Source organism: Phasianus colchicus, chromosome 1 (assembly GCF_987193195.1).
Source record: "Phasianus colchicus chromosome 1, bPhaCol1.hap1.1, whole genome shotgun sequence".
In the NCBI taxonomy this organism is placed as follows: domain Eukaryota; kingdom Metazoa; phylum Chordata; class Aves; order Galliformes; family Phasianidae; genus Phasianus; species Phasianus colchicus.
Window position 1 is genome coordinate 11730574 of NC_143436.1, and position 15384 is coordinate 11745957.

At 37.2% G+C, this 15384-nt stretch overlaps 1 long non-coding RNA gene across 1 annotated transcript; it reads right to left on the reverse strand.

Moving 5' to 3' along the window:
• Positions 1-5868: 5868 nt before the first annotated feature.
• Positions 5869-15308, reverse strand: LOC149919395 (uncharacterized). Its single transcript, XR_016464176.1, has 3 exons — positions 14272-15308; positions 11943-12101; positions 5869-7398 (listed from the first exon to the last, which is right to left on the reverse strand). It is a non-coding gene; the product is annotated as an uncharacterized LOC149919395 (long non-coding RNA).
• Between the last annotated feature and the right edge of the window lie 76 nt (positions 15309-15384).

A 15384-nucleotide genomic window follows, 5' to 3' on the forward strand; every position in this document is an offset into this window, starting at 1 on the left:
ACTGCTTTTAAAGTATTGTAAGAAAGAGCAAGGACGCCAGTTTGGATAGCTAGCTTTAGATGGAAATCCACAATAAGGTGTAGTGTGAGAAGAAGATCAAAGAGAGGGACAGCAACTGTGTGGTGTGCTGGCTGCCAGCACAGGAAGCTACAGTCAAGGCAACCAAGTCAAAGACACAGTGCAGTTATTTAAAAACAGAAATGAATACAGCATGTCCCTGCTTGGCATTCAGATCTGCCTGTAACTCTGTAACTCAGGCTGGAAGTAAACTCCCATTAGCGGGAAAATAGAGGGAGAAACCATAAAATGCTTTGCAGATCTGGTTGTCTTTATCTTCATTAGTAAATCTAGCCAACCCAGCGAATCCATTCCAGTGTGTAAATGCTTCAGCAAACCATAAAGGAAATGGAGGAGAAAGTGGGAAGAGAAACACATGATAGTGTGGAATAAAAAGTGTTGACCATTTAAAACAGATTGCTTTCTTCCTGGTTGTGTTAAAATGTTAGTGGCAAAGTTGCAAGGTCTCTTGCATTGCAAGATAATATCTAGCTCAGTGCACCATTCATAGAATTAAAGTCTCAAAGGATTCACTCTGCTAAGTGACTCAGTGAGTCTAGCTGCCTGCAGAACATAGGCCTTAGGTTTTCTTTAAACATACGTTTATTTAATCACTGGAGGTAAACATAAAATGAGTACTTCAATTCCACAATTCATTGAAACAAAACTGGATTTTGACTCTTTATGAGCTTTATGATTGATTACTTATCCAGATATTCCTGATAAACAAATAGGAGAAGCAGCAAATAAACAGCAGAGAATGAGTCATACAGTCTTCTAGCAATGATACTACGCTGATCAGCATATATGTGGTGGTAAAGTTACAGGCTGCAACTTCACCTACTTTCTGCCGAAGTTACAAGCTCTGGGATCCAGATCCATCAGCCATTCCAGCTGACACATAGTCAGGCACGCTGTCCACCTTTGATGCCAAGTGCTCACCTTTCCTTTGCACAGAAATGTCAAAACATTGGTGGGTGTTACAAAACAGAGGTAGCTACAGCTATTTTGGTTTTAGTTAGCATCAAAATGTATTTGGTTAGATTGCTGTCAGCAATATCATGAATTTTCAGTTTATCCCAGAAGGTTTGTTTGCAAACACTGCTGAAAAAGTCAGCCAAGTTAAATACACTGTATATTCGCCTAATGAACTGAAATACATTATCATGACAACTATTTCCTTCGTGCCTAATTAGCACGCCCTTGTGGGCTCTAAAATCTTACCGGTGCTATTAAGTAACTAAAGGTTTAGTTCTTGCAACTCTTTTCTTGCTGGGTAGCACTTCATTATGTGAGCCCTCCCATGGACTTCAGGGGCACTACTGGAGCTCCTCCTCATCACAAAATAGATTTTTGTCTCAGACATCTGTCATTAGAGAGTACTTGCAGGAAGCCTCGTATTTTCTTTGATGTGTGTAAATACACTTAATAAACCTGAAGAAATCTCAGCTTTGGCAAACCAGTGCATCCTTAAGATGCCTGTTCTGTGTAGGTTGGGAATGTATTTGTGCATGTTTTGAAAAAGGCAGGTGGGCAGGGCGTGAAGTTGTAGTATGTACATTATCCTGTCATATTTTGTTCCACTGTTTCAGATTCCAAATTTCTTCTTCTTCTTCTTCTTTACAACTTTTTTTTTTTTTTAATCTTTTATTTTTTACTTTATACAGTTAGGATATACAAGCATTTGCTTTTTCCAAAGGCTCAGAAATGCCACATTCACTTCCAAACCTATGTCTCTTCTCAGACAGCAGTGCGGTTCAATGCTGCCAAATCCAAACTTGTGGGCTAGATGCCTTGTTTGACAAAAGTAACCTGAAACTCTGTAAGCTTTGTATAATGCTAACATCTGCATTTATTCAGCTGCAGATCATATGCACAAGGCTAGCTCCTAGCTGGTGTAAACAAGGAAGGCTTCTCTGAAGTTGGTGAGGATTGCCTCCACTTATACAAGCTAAACATATGATATTATATTCATTAGTTCATTTCCCTTGCACAAAGTTGGTCAGATTGTCAGTGAGGTACTCATTCATAAACTACCCACGCATACTTTCACTATAAATCACAGCTCTCAATTACAAATTCAAATATGTATCATTGCTATATCACGGATGTGCTGAGACAGTTTCATGTGGTACAAAAGTTTATTGAAAACATCATTTATTCATAGATTTTCTACTTAAAAATGAATCTTGGAAAGTTTAACTCCGTTACAGACATCTTTTTGTGCATAAATCAACCAATTGTGCTGGCTCTTCCTGCCATGCTCTATGCCTGCTTCAGAATAGCAAACAGAAGTAAAAAATGGAAAAGACAAAGGGGAATAAAGCAGCAGACTTAGAAGCAATCATAAAATCATAGACTCGTAAAGGTTGGAAAAGACCACTAAGATCATCTAGCCCAACTGTCAATACATCCCCACCACGCCCACTGAACCACGTCCCTCAGTGCCACATCTACTCTTTCCTTGAGAACTTCCAGGGATGGTGACTCCACTACCACCCTGGGCGGTGAAAATGCTTCACCTCTCTTTTAGACAAGAATTTTTTTCCTACATTTCTTCTTTACTACATAGATGGGAATTGTGGAGACAGAAGCAAATTCACCTCACTGGAGCACAGTATAAAGATAGGGGAGGATCAAAGAAAGGACAGGCCAAGACCAATGTCAAGAAATTAACCATAGATATAGATAGAGGAAAAACTCTGCTATGAGAGAACCAAAGTGGAGTGGGCTGCTTAGAGGTGTCACTGCCATCCACAGAGAGTCCTAGAATTGATAGGATATGGAAAAATGTCATCACTTTCAGAGGCTGGATTAGACATCAGGATTGGTCTTGCTTTGAGAGGGTGTTGAATGAGGTGAAATCCCTGAAAATCTAAGTCATGTTGCAATTCTGGAATTTAGTTCAATTTACTTATCAGTAAGTAAAGTAAGTGTTGACAGTTTCAGTGACTGTAGATGAGTAACACTGCATTAACATGAATGTAGTTTAAAAAAAAACTGGCGCACTCCTTTATGATGAGGATTACCTTATATGTTTTGGTACGATATGATGCTTTGATAGAAGGTATAATATATAGTATAATTTATTTCACTGAAACTCTCCCCACCCCAACAGATGACATTTTAATTTATCTGTGATCCTCTGATAAAACCTACAGCCTAGGCAGATATTAGGAACAAGAAAATACTTTCGGGTATTTTCTATGCAATACACACTAGCTCCAGTGTGCTAGTTATGATAGCTTGAAAGATTTTGTTTCCTCCTCAGAGACAGATTTCCAAAGAAAATGCATATTCCATATAACATAGATCTGAAACAGTATTATAAGAATGGAATATTTTTGTTTCTGTAAACATTAAGTGCCAAAGGATTTGAATTGCATTTGATGTTAAAAATTAAAAAAATAAAGGGGTTTTGGTTATTAATACATTTTTTAAAAATCCATAGATGTTAGCAAAGCATTCTTTGTTTCTAAAATCTATAGTGCATATAATGATAACTAGGTGTTTGTTTTTTTAAACATACATTTTTTAAACACATATACAGAATGTGAAGTTTTTACTCAGAATTCCCTTCAATGTTATTATTTGCAGTTTATTTTTAATATTACCTAAGATGATATATTGGCCTCAAAGGAACATATGTAGCAAAAAGAAATCCTTTTTTTTTCCTTTGCTTCCCTCATGTTTGTACATCCTATATAAAAATTAATGCTATTTGGACTGTGTACAGAGGGACATCTGCTCACTGTGTACAACTGCTGATCTGCGTACAAATCCTGTGCTCCGCTGTCACAAAAAACTACTAACCACATATAAGGAGATCACATGTTCTTTACTTAATGTGGTTGTGGAGAACATGAAAATAAAATTAAAAAATAAATCATTCTCATCTGATTACAATTTACATCACCTTGCACCTGTGTAAACCACATAACAAGGTGTGAAGAAGTCAGAAGCTAGGGCCTGAATACTTCTTCACTAACAAAGATGCTTTAAAAAGATCACTGTCTAAAATTGGTTTCTAACACAGGAGAAGAAAATTAACACACTTAAATATTTACAAAGTGAATAAGAATCAACTAGGAAATCAACATCCTCTCTAAAATGTAAATAGAGTATGACAAACTATTCAGAATGGAAGATGTATTCAACAACTTGAGCCTCATTTTCTTTGCATGCATCTTCCTGAATAGACTTGATTTTTGATAATGTTCTCATTATTCAAAAATATTTTAACCAGTCATTACCCCGGGATGAAAATAAGTAGGAATGAGTCCTGAGGCTGTTTGAGGTGGCTCAGAAATATTCATTTGCACTTTAAAAGAATTTTCTGGCATATTAGAATTGTTCTTTGAATGCTCAGAGTTTAAAATATGATGGAAGACACTCTTGGTAAATGTTCTTTCTCAACAGTAATCCCTTTCAAATTTAACTAGGTTTCTAAATTCATGCCTTTCCTTGACTTAGAAGAATGCCTCATAGATACACAGCAAATGTGTGACACTATTTCAGACAAGGTAGATTCATATAACTTCAAAACCACAAGTTATGTTCTGATGCTACTGAACTTTGTTGAAAACTTCATAAAGCTCTTCAGTGTTTGCTTTGAGCTACTTAGAGTCATAATGGATTAGTTTTAAGGATCCACCTAAAGGCAATACAGGCTTAGGTCAAATACTGAGAAACAGATCCTCTCTGAAAAGTTTCCTATTCCTACAGAATAGTTAGAAAAAGAATGTGCTCAGGGAGTTTTCTTGTCTCCTTTTCTGTAGGAGGTAAAGGGACGGCACACAGGAATGGAGGTAAAACTGTAACACAAAGGAATTAATGATTAAAGGCATAGAAAAAAAATTTGAAGTATTACTTGAAAACTACAGCCAAAAAAAAAAAAAAAAATCATTTTTTAAAAAGAAATAAATTAAAAACCTACAGCAGTTAACAGACAATATTTTCTTTTAATCTCATTTGTTTCTTGACCAGTCCTGACCTGAATAAAGCTATTGTCCTAAAGACAGGCAGAAACAGGAGAATGGGACACCTGAGTACAAGTCTGAAGTTTGTAGAAGGCTGTAGATCTCCTTCAGAGCAATGCCACAAAAGAGAGTAAAGGAAAATGTATCTGTTGATCTATTGAAGCCAATGACTCCTGAAGTGATAACAGATATTTCCTTCTAAGAGAGGAAAAGTAATAGCTCTTTCATACCTGACTACCCTGCTTGTTTTCCAAGACAGTTGTAATGAACTGCCTAAAATAGCATTTCATGAAGTAGTTCTGTGTTTAAAGTTACTGGCAAAGTGCTGAAAAACCTTGAAACCTATACCTAATGTATGTTGCCAAGATACATAATGTTTATGCTAAACAGAGAACTAAAACAACAGAAGGGAAATACTGCCTTTTTACTATTATTATTAAGATATAGTGTAAGCCTGTTACTAATACAAAGGAGAAAATAGCGTGGCAGAAGGCTTCTTGCTCCCAGGTAGGTATAGACACCATTATATAAAGATGCACTAAGTGCTCTGGATAGAAGTGCTTGCTTTTCAGGCCATCCATAAGACTTTGTAGCACTTCAAAGACCCCACAATCTCTAGTATAATTTCCTGTTAGTGGCTAGTATTTACACGTACCTGAAAACTCCAGTTTATCCTCTATTACTTAAGATCTCCAAGTAGATAATTAATAATTATAATATTATTACAAATGCAAATAAACATTATGTGATATTGTTCAGGCACATAACTGAATCCATTCAAGTGGGTGTACAAGTCATTCCATACGTGGAGCAAATGCAGCATTCATGAAAGCTGCCAGTCATGGAGATTTCTGGTTGCTGCCTATTCCCAATCAGTATGACTAAAGTACCCTTGCTTTACCCAGACTGTATGTTGGAATTTATTCCAGCTGTACCATTTCAAATTTTTCCTGATTAATTTAACAAAAATCTTGGCATTCTTTCCCAAGCAGAAAGAAGGTGGAAAACGTGATGCTGCAGATGAAGAATTTCATTGATATTATTTCCATTCAATTAGTAGTGGCAGGATTTCCAGAACAGATAGTGAGGTATCACTGTCTTGGGGAGTTTATATAGTTCTTATAAATACATGCAGGCATTAATGAAAATTAATTATTAGCTCATAACTCAGTGGACTTATTGGCTTTACCAGAACAATAACTTTTTTAATGAAACTGCCATAATGGATTTTCAACCGCTAATGTAATAGCCCTGCAATGAAAAACTGGGTTGAAACCTAAAGAATTTAAATCTTTCATCTTGTTTTTAAGTAAATATTAATTAATAACTATTCATAAAACTACACAGATGACAAAAGGACTTATGTTCAGCCACCACTTTCTCCAAGTAACAGGCTCCTGCTGGATCTCTGCTTTTCCATTATGCATCAATAGGAGAAAAGATCTGACAAGCTGGAGAATAACCCAAACTTATCCAAAATCCACTTGTATTCCACTGGCCAAGTTTTTTTTTTCCTTCAGTTTTCAGTGACAGTGACTTACAGGTAGACATCATGTGATAAATTACATAATTCTTGGAAACAGGACAATGAAATACATCCCTAGTATATGTTAAATAGTATTGAGTCAGAAAATGATGTTCTGAAGAGACTCAGAATTGAAAGAATGCATAAAAGATGGATAGTACAACCAAATACTGTGTTTAGAGACATTAGTAACGCCTGATATAACAGGGTAAGACACAGACAATGTCTACTTGAGGTAACCAAAATGTACGGCCATGAAACTGTTCATGAAATGCAGAACTGAAGCTAACATGGTAACAGCTCTGCAGGACTTTGAAAGCCTTATGTAATGCACAATTATTTATTTAGAAGTTTTGTTGTTCCAGACTAAAGAGTTTCTATGTTCCTGGGAAACAATCCACCATTAACCAACAAGTCACAACAAGAAGTCACAATAACATGTTTTGGGATCCGACTTCTACCCTAAAATGTATGAAGGGAAGAGAGAATTTTTTTCCATCACAAAGCTTCATCAGGTCTGCATTTTGATACAGTGCACCTCTGTATTCTTCCTGTTCTCTCAGCCTATGTCACTCCTCAAAAACTTCAGAGGATCAGGTTTAAAAATTCATCCCCTCTGTCTCACACATGCACTCCTTTACATTAGATCTGTTTTCATTATAACATTTTAAAGGTGTGCATAAACAAGTGCTTCACATCAGCTCCACCGAGGCATACTTTCTCAATTGCATCCACAGGTCAAACCACCAGCTTCTGGCTTTGCCTTCTTCTGTGGTAGTTTCTAAACTGCAAAAGTAGTACTTTCCCCCTTATTTGGCCTTGCATTTTCAGGCTATCCTGAAAGAAAATAAAAAGACAGGAAACTAAAGCACTCTCAGTAACTCACTGAAAGTATTTCTAATTACAGAGGTATACATATTTATTACTTATTTAGTACATGAATGCGAAGAATTGTCTTTCTTAGAATATGTGTTTATGTTGAGATATATTTTCTTTTCTAAGTGCATATATAATGCCTTCTTGTGGCAAATTTAGAGATTTCTTCCGATGTATTATTTCTAACATAATTTACATTATGAATTTATATTCAGAAAAAAAATACTTATCTTGGAAAGAAAAAGTAAAGAGAAAGCAAAATATGCTGTGCATGATGTTAGGTCAAAATTAGACATGTTTTTGTTTTCATTTGTACTTCTTTCACTTCTGTGACATTTGAGTCACAGAAGCATTTTTTGGATAATTAGGATAAGAAACTCATTTAGAATATTCTGATGAGTGATCTTTGCCAATTCCAAAATTAAAATATATATAAATACCATGCTTATATTATGCATATATATTAATTAATGTTGACATGGTCTTCAGTGATTTCTGGAAGTGTTTGTAATATAAGGAAACTCTAAGGAATAAACAGACAACATTGTGGCAAAACATTACTGAAAATGTTTATCTTCAATTTCCCAATTCTTTGGAAGTACATTAACATAAATTTCTATGAAGTGTTCTAAATGTTAACAACAGCAAATAGAAAAGCTCTTAAGAAACATTTTGTATCTATCCTATGTTTTTCTTTTGTTGTTTTTTATTTTTCTTCCTCCTAATTGAATTTGAATAATTGACAGTGATTAAACATATAAAGTTATAATTGTGGAGAAGGTACTGTGTTCTGCCTGCCATCCAAACTACAGACTTTTTTTTGTCTTCTTGACCTAAAACAAACTACTGCTAATAGATTCAAATAAAGATCCAATTAACAGATGTTCTGGAGAGAGGCAGACAAAAAAAAAAGATAAATATTTAATGGAATGTTTAATGGAATGTTTATATTCTGAGAGAAAAAAAATTAAATGTAGACTCACTTTAAACTGTGATTCTTTTAATAAAAAGCCAAGAGCAAAATAAAAGTAATAGAAATGTCAGTACGCTAGAAAATTCTTAGACTTAATTCACAATGCCATATTATATGATGCTGTATTTCTTCTGCATTAGGAGTTCCATAAAGCCTGTGCTAACTTTGAGTGGACAATTAATAAAATAATAGGCAGAAATCACATCTTAATCTGTTATGACCAGTAAGTTGGTAGATAATATGCTATGACCTATGACTCTTCTCAGCCCTTCTTTTTTAAAGAATAAAATTTGATTTTAAGCTGATGATTTAATGTTGTTTCAAATTAGCCCATATCTTGATTGGCCTAGGGCCTATAAAAGTACAGAGAATCAGCACTCTTTCAGACTTCACTGAACATCCTCTGACATCATAGGTTTTCACTATCCAAGCCAAGAGTTTGCTTGTGGGTTTTAGACCAGATATTCTAATGAATATAATGGGGTGGTTTTCAAGAAAGGATTTGGTGACTGAGATATGATAACTTACCATACTAAAATAGCATTGTTGAAGAGACTTTCAAAACATCTATTGCACTGAAAGTGGGGGAAAAAAAAAAAAAAGAAAAAAAAAGGGGGGGTGGGGAAGCAGAAGCCCCTGTCCCTGTGAATTCCAAGCATCTGGAAGTATTATATGAATACCTGTGACAAAGGGAGAAAAGTGTTCACATGATCAAGTATACGGCACAGGACATGAAAAAGACAAGAGCTTCCATTTTGTCCTCTTTAGGATCTTAGAAGTATGCAGAGGTATCCATATAATGAAGCAAAATGATCAGTAGAGCTAAAACATCAATACAATGTCAACTGCATCATGCTGATTCCAGGACAAACTTTGATTCACAGCAAACAATATGATATCCTTTTAAGAATCAGAAAAGAACACTTTGCTGGAAGCAGGAATGCTTCCAGCTATGATCAAGAATCAGAACTTGAACTCTATGGTATCTTGATCTTTTCCACCTTTTCCCTTATGGAGAGCTTTGGATTCACATGAAAATTACCACTGCTGACTTAAGAAATATTAAGAACAGAGATCTAGTTAAAGATCCTGACTCTAGTAATGGCTAGGTGATTATGCAAAAGGAGCCTGATGGGTAAAGAAAGAAACGTCCCAAGGGACTCTGTGTCCTCTGATCCATACACACAGATCCTCGATGTCTCCAGGGAAGAATGCGCCTTTTTCAGGTTGTTGCAGACTGTGCTCTGTTTAGTATGCACGGATTAAGTTATGTCCTTTTTCAGTAACTTTGCTTTTCTTTCATCTTGAAATAAGTTCTTTAACTTCTCTTCTGCATGAAAAAAACTTCTGTAGGAAAGTAGTAGGGATAGTTTTCAAAAGGACATGTTCAGAGGACAAGGCATTTGCAGAGAGGTCCTTCTGCCCTGCAGACTCCTAAAGTAACAGCTTCCAGTATCCAGACAACATGCAGTGAGCAATTAACTAAGAAATATTGTCAGTACCTCTTAGTCTGTACTTACTGAGAACTAAATAAATTGAAGACTGCAATGTGTGCACGCATTACTTTTCATTTGATGGTGGGAAATAGGACTGGATTGGTATATTACCTGGGACCAGACAGGAGATGGGTAGCTTTCTGTAATAAGGCTTCTGGGACAGGCTTTATATAACCAGATTTTGTGTTTTAAACCTAAGACAATTGAAACCATAAGGTGTTTTTTTTTTTTTTTTTGTGTGTGTGTGTGTGTGTTTGGTTTTTTTGTTTGTTTTTTTTTGCCAACCAGTGAATCACATACTTTATGAACAGCGAAAAAGCTGAATCATAGGCAAAAAAGCTACCTTTCCAAAACCTCCTTCCAACAGTGAGAGGAAATGATGTGAGCCCTTAAGCATGTAGAAACAAATCAAGCATCAGGCTGGGGAGTGGCAGCTCATGCTGGAGGCTGCCATGATATCCACAGTGTTGTCATTGGCCTCCTCTATTCAACATTAATCTGTTCTCCCTAATCCTCCTACCTCTATTTTCCTGTTTGGATAAAAAACTTCTCCATTGCAGCTCTGTTTTCTACCCCTGTGGCCTAGTAGGTCTTCTCATACCACAAGACCTTCATTCCAAGTTCTTCCAACCCATAGACAACAAGCACATTATTGCACCCTCTATGCACTTGTGTTTATATTTATAGCTTATTTGGCCTGAAGCCATCCTTAGCACGTCAAGGACTATCCTTTTTCATTCAAGTCTTCCTAATGCATATTCTTATTAATTCACTTATTAAGTCCAAATAATGATGACTTGTTTTATTTGTTAAAAGCTAAAATCCAGCTTTGTCTAAGCAGAGTGGCTCCAGTTATATCACTGACCTCATTTAGTCATACTTGCTAAAAGGTGGAAAATCTGACCAAAAGGCTGTGCCTTTCCTAAGAACAGCAATAATGTGGTTGCCTCACTGAAGAGGGAGGGCCATGAAGGCCTGGTAACATACCAGAATCAGCTTACTTCTTTTGTACAGACACAGAAGTATTTATTTGATGATGACCTTAAAGAAATCACAATAGGTCCCTTCCAACTCGAGATATTCTATGATTCTATGACAGAGCTCACTGTGAAGTGCTGGCACAACAACTTCCAGTGAAGCTATTCAGAGCTGTGTCAATCTGCCTGGAGACAACTGGAGTTTTATCAAAATAAGAGCATGTTTGCCCCCTTCCCAGACACATAATAGTGCTTCATTAATACAGCTTCACTGATCCTGTTCGTAAGTACCATATTTTTCTTAAGCTATGAAAAGACAAATTGTCTCCTGCAAAAGAACTTTCATTGAGTATAAAGTAGTAAAAAGCAAACTGTTTGGTGAATTCAGTCTGACAACGTATTATTAGTTACATTCCAGAGGTTTTATAAGGCTTTGACCTTTGTGATGAAGGCTTGTTCTTCATGAGCAGTCCTTGTTTGACCCATGTGAATAAGCCCATTGACCAGTCAGGACACATTATGCCCAAAGACCTCACGTCATCTCTGATCATTCAGAAGTATCATCAACAGCTTTATCTTTAATGTTTCTTGCAATCTTTGGATGATTTGTTATGAATAAAAATATAAAGCACAATTCATATTAGCAGACCTTCAAAACAAAAATCTAATAGCTTTCCTAAAATAAACTGATGCATTTCACAATTTCTCCAGTTCTTGTAACTGTGGAAGAAATAAAGATGAACTAATTGAATTACCTAATGACTGTGCATTTCTGTAAGGGGATTTGACACTCATACATGAAGACAGAAGAAAAAGAACTTAATACCATTTTCTCTGACCATTTAGAAAATGCACATCACAGTATATACAATTCCTCTGATTTTTAAATGAGGACTGGATCACATTTGATTGTCACTTTAATGTCTTTACTATATTTTTTTTGTATGATAGTTAGCATCTGACCTTGCTTGAGTAATAAGTTTGTGCTTGTGTTCAAAGCAGAAACTGAATATTGAAGCTCTTGTTAATGAATAGTTATTGCAGATCCAGAGAAATTACCTGAGTCTTTTCTACCAGGCCATCTTTACCATTCAACCTGTGTCTTTGGAGATTTCTGTCTTCTTCCTCTACCATCTTCATTGCTCTCAGCTTTTAAAACTGTGCTCCTTGTGCTCCTACTGCCTCCAATAATTTTTCACTTTTTCAGGAGCGTAAAACCTAAGCGGGGAAGAAAAACGCAAACAAAAACAAAACATAAAAGTCAAACCTCAACCAAAACCTTAAGAAAAAGCTCAGATCTGCCCTTGACTTTCTTCTTTCTGGCTGCAGTTAGTGTTTAGGTCTAAAGCTAGGCCTGGGTCCATTAGGATAATTTGTTTGGGTAAGAAGCAAATACCATGTACAGATACAACAAAATGAGCATCTGGTTGTTTTGGCAATGAGTGTCTGCTCAGATCACAATGTGGGGTCAGAACTGCTCCAATTCCAAAGCTGAGAGCAAGGGACTGACTCTGTCCTGTCACATGTGATGCCACCTGGAGTAACTGCATGCACCCAAATCAGGACAAGAAGCAAAACCTACAGCATTCTGCCTGCTTTGTGAATATATCAATAATTAAAAATCAGCTGCAAAGCTAAATTGAACTTAATTGTCCTCATCTCCATGTTAACCAGAAAAATACACAGCCTGGAAAGCAAGTATCTTGCATACTTTTCATTTCACTCATAGGGCTTATTTGTGCCAGTAGATATTGAAACCCCACCTTATGGTTTGGAAAAGTAATTTCCATTCCATGAGTTTTGCTTGAAGCTAATGCATGCTATTAGAAAACATCTGAAGTAAAACTTTAACCATTTCACTCAGCCCAGCTGTGAAGTTCAAACTGCTTTTCAAAGTTAATTATCTTGCTCTGACCTGCACATATGCACGTTAAATACAAATAAATCAATATGGCATGCTTATTCATGTCTCAATTTGCTTTTTGTTTTTAAAATTAGCATACTCTTGATTTGCCTAACAGATATACAAGTATGATGGTATCTCACAGATTAAAGTTTTGTGTTTGTCTCTTTGTAGTTCTTCTACTATTTTATAAAATCCAAAGTCCTTGAGGGAGTGTCGGAAATCCCCATAATTTTCTTCAATGTTCCATTTTACCTTTTTATCTCTGATATAGCTAGCACATATAAAAAAGAAATGCAGATAGCCAGATGGCTCCCTGGTATTCACATATACCAAATTACGGACAAACACAAGTGACTTGAACTAATGCTGACATTGATTCATGCCTGAGTGTTTTGTTGTCTTTTCCTAAGGATGCCTTATTAGGAACATGTGTTTGTGATCTTAACTATAAAATTTTTCTTCTGAACTTTGAGAAGAAAAAGTAGAACAAACTGTCAAACTTTTTTTTTTTTAGGTTAAAACAAATATTTGAGAAGGATGGTTACAATCACCATAGTTTCCACTGTTGGCTATTTTGTAGTGTCACTATTCTTTGACTGGCATTGCCACCTACTACAATTCTTCTAAAAAATTCTACTAAAAGAGAGGTTATTTCATATCTTTGCTTTGTGGCTTTCTGTGCACTCTCCTCTGAATCAGCCTGCACAGACCACAGCAAGAGAGAATATGGAGTTAGCTGATTCACTCCTGCTGCTTGGTGTGGTGATCTCTAATTGTTGTGGGGATTTTCCAAAGCAGACAAGTGACTTCTCCTCTTGCCAGGTTGCTGCTGTCAGATTCTGAGGCATTTGGACATTACCACATCTCAAGAATGAGCAGCATCATGTTCCTGCCTGGCCATTAAACAAGCAAGCTGGTGGTTTAGTTTAACAGCTCTCAATGGCAGCAAACATCCATGCATTTTGTCATAGTTTCCCAGTGTTAAACAGAACTAGAACAAAACCAGCAGAGATCTGGAGAATTTACTTCACTTGGTGGCATCATTTAGTCTGTCCTCAAAGTGTGATCTGAAGTGAGTAAAGCTTTTCACAATTCTGAACTCCATTCTTTTTGGGAATCAGCTGCAAATCTGATGCTTCACTCCAGAGGAAGAAACATCCCATACATTCATGTTCTCTGAGATTATGATGTCTCATAACGCAGTAGTTTCTTGTTGAAGAAAACACTAATGTTTGCCTAGCACTGAAACCTGGGGAAGAAACTTTCTGAACAGTGTGACCCCAATACATGTAGGTAAGCTTTTACACAGTGGCTTGTATACTGGCCACAAAGACATCCAAGTGCATAGACTAAACTTGCTCAGTAAGGGCAATGTACTCTGGCTAGTATTAGCTGTTTTAGTTAGTATGGCTAGACTGTAACAGCTGGAAACAAACCTGTAACTTGAGTGTGGGCACTAATTCACTTTGAGTCCTTGTTTACCTGTTAACGTACTTCTGCCTGTAGGACAAGGCTCCATAATGGGACAAGGCTCCATAAGTATTGAGATGTGCTCCTCTGAAGTAGTGCTGCAATAGCATTCAGCTGTGAAACCCTCATCTTGATTACTGAACATTTTCCCTTGCAAAAGTGGAAATCTTGATTCAGAAAAAGTATTCATCCCAAAAGTCAAACCAAAACAGAATATACTCAAAAAAGAAAGAAAGAAAGGAAAAAATTAAGGAAAACCTTTCTACAAGCCTTGGCAATGAAATGGCCCAGAACCCAAATACCACTGTTTGGAACATCCTAGTGGCTTTAATGGAGAGATGCTGAATTCCCATTTTCAAAACATCATGGTTAAATGTTCAAAGCTGTCTGCTCCCTGACAGCAAAAACCCCACAGAAATAAAATAAAATAAAATAAATAAAAAACAAAAACAACAACAAAACCAGAAAGTCTGCAAGAGGTAACATTCAGGACCTCGGGCAAAACCGAGCTGCTCCCTGTCTCTCAAACTCGGGAGAAGATTCTGAAAGCCAGTGGAAAAATCCTGCTACAATCAGCAGGCTGAGCCACGATTCTAACTACTGCTCGAATGTTTCTTTTGCTTTATTTATTTTATTTACTTAAAGTTCCAAGTAGAGGAAATAATTCAGGGAAAAAAAAAAAAAAAGAGAGAGAGAGAGAGAGAAAGAAAGACAACTCCCTGTCCGGCACAGGGTACAACCTGGTTTCTTCCTCCCCACAACCCTGCCTCGTTCCCTCTCTTCACAGTGACATCTACCGGCCTGCCCCGAAGGCTGCCCCGCACCGTCCCGCTCGCAGCCCGGGGCCGCTCTCCTCCGGCACGGAGCCCACAGCGCTGCCATCGGGGCACAGCGGCGGCCCCAGGTCGGCCCGCAGTACCGAGGGGAGGAAACTTTCCCGGCGAGTTTCTTGCCAGCGAGCTCCGCGGCTGCGCGATATACGCGGTTGCGAGCCGGCGGGGAAACTGGAGAGCAACCTGCTGCCGCCTTTCTCCTGGGACGAGCCGGGTGCTGCTCCCTCAAAAGCCTTTTATTGCGCCGGGAACCCCCCCGAGCGATCAGGCTGCGCGCCCACTCCGTGCCGCC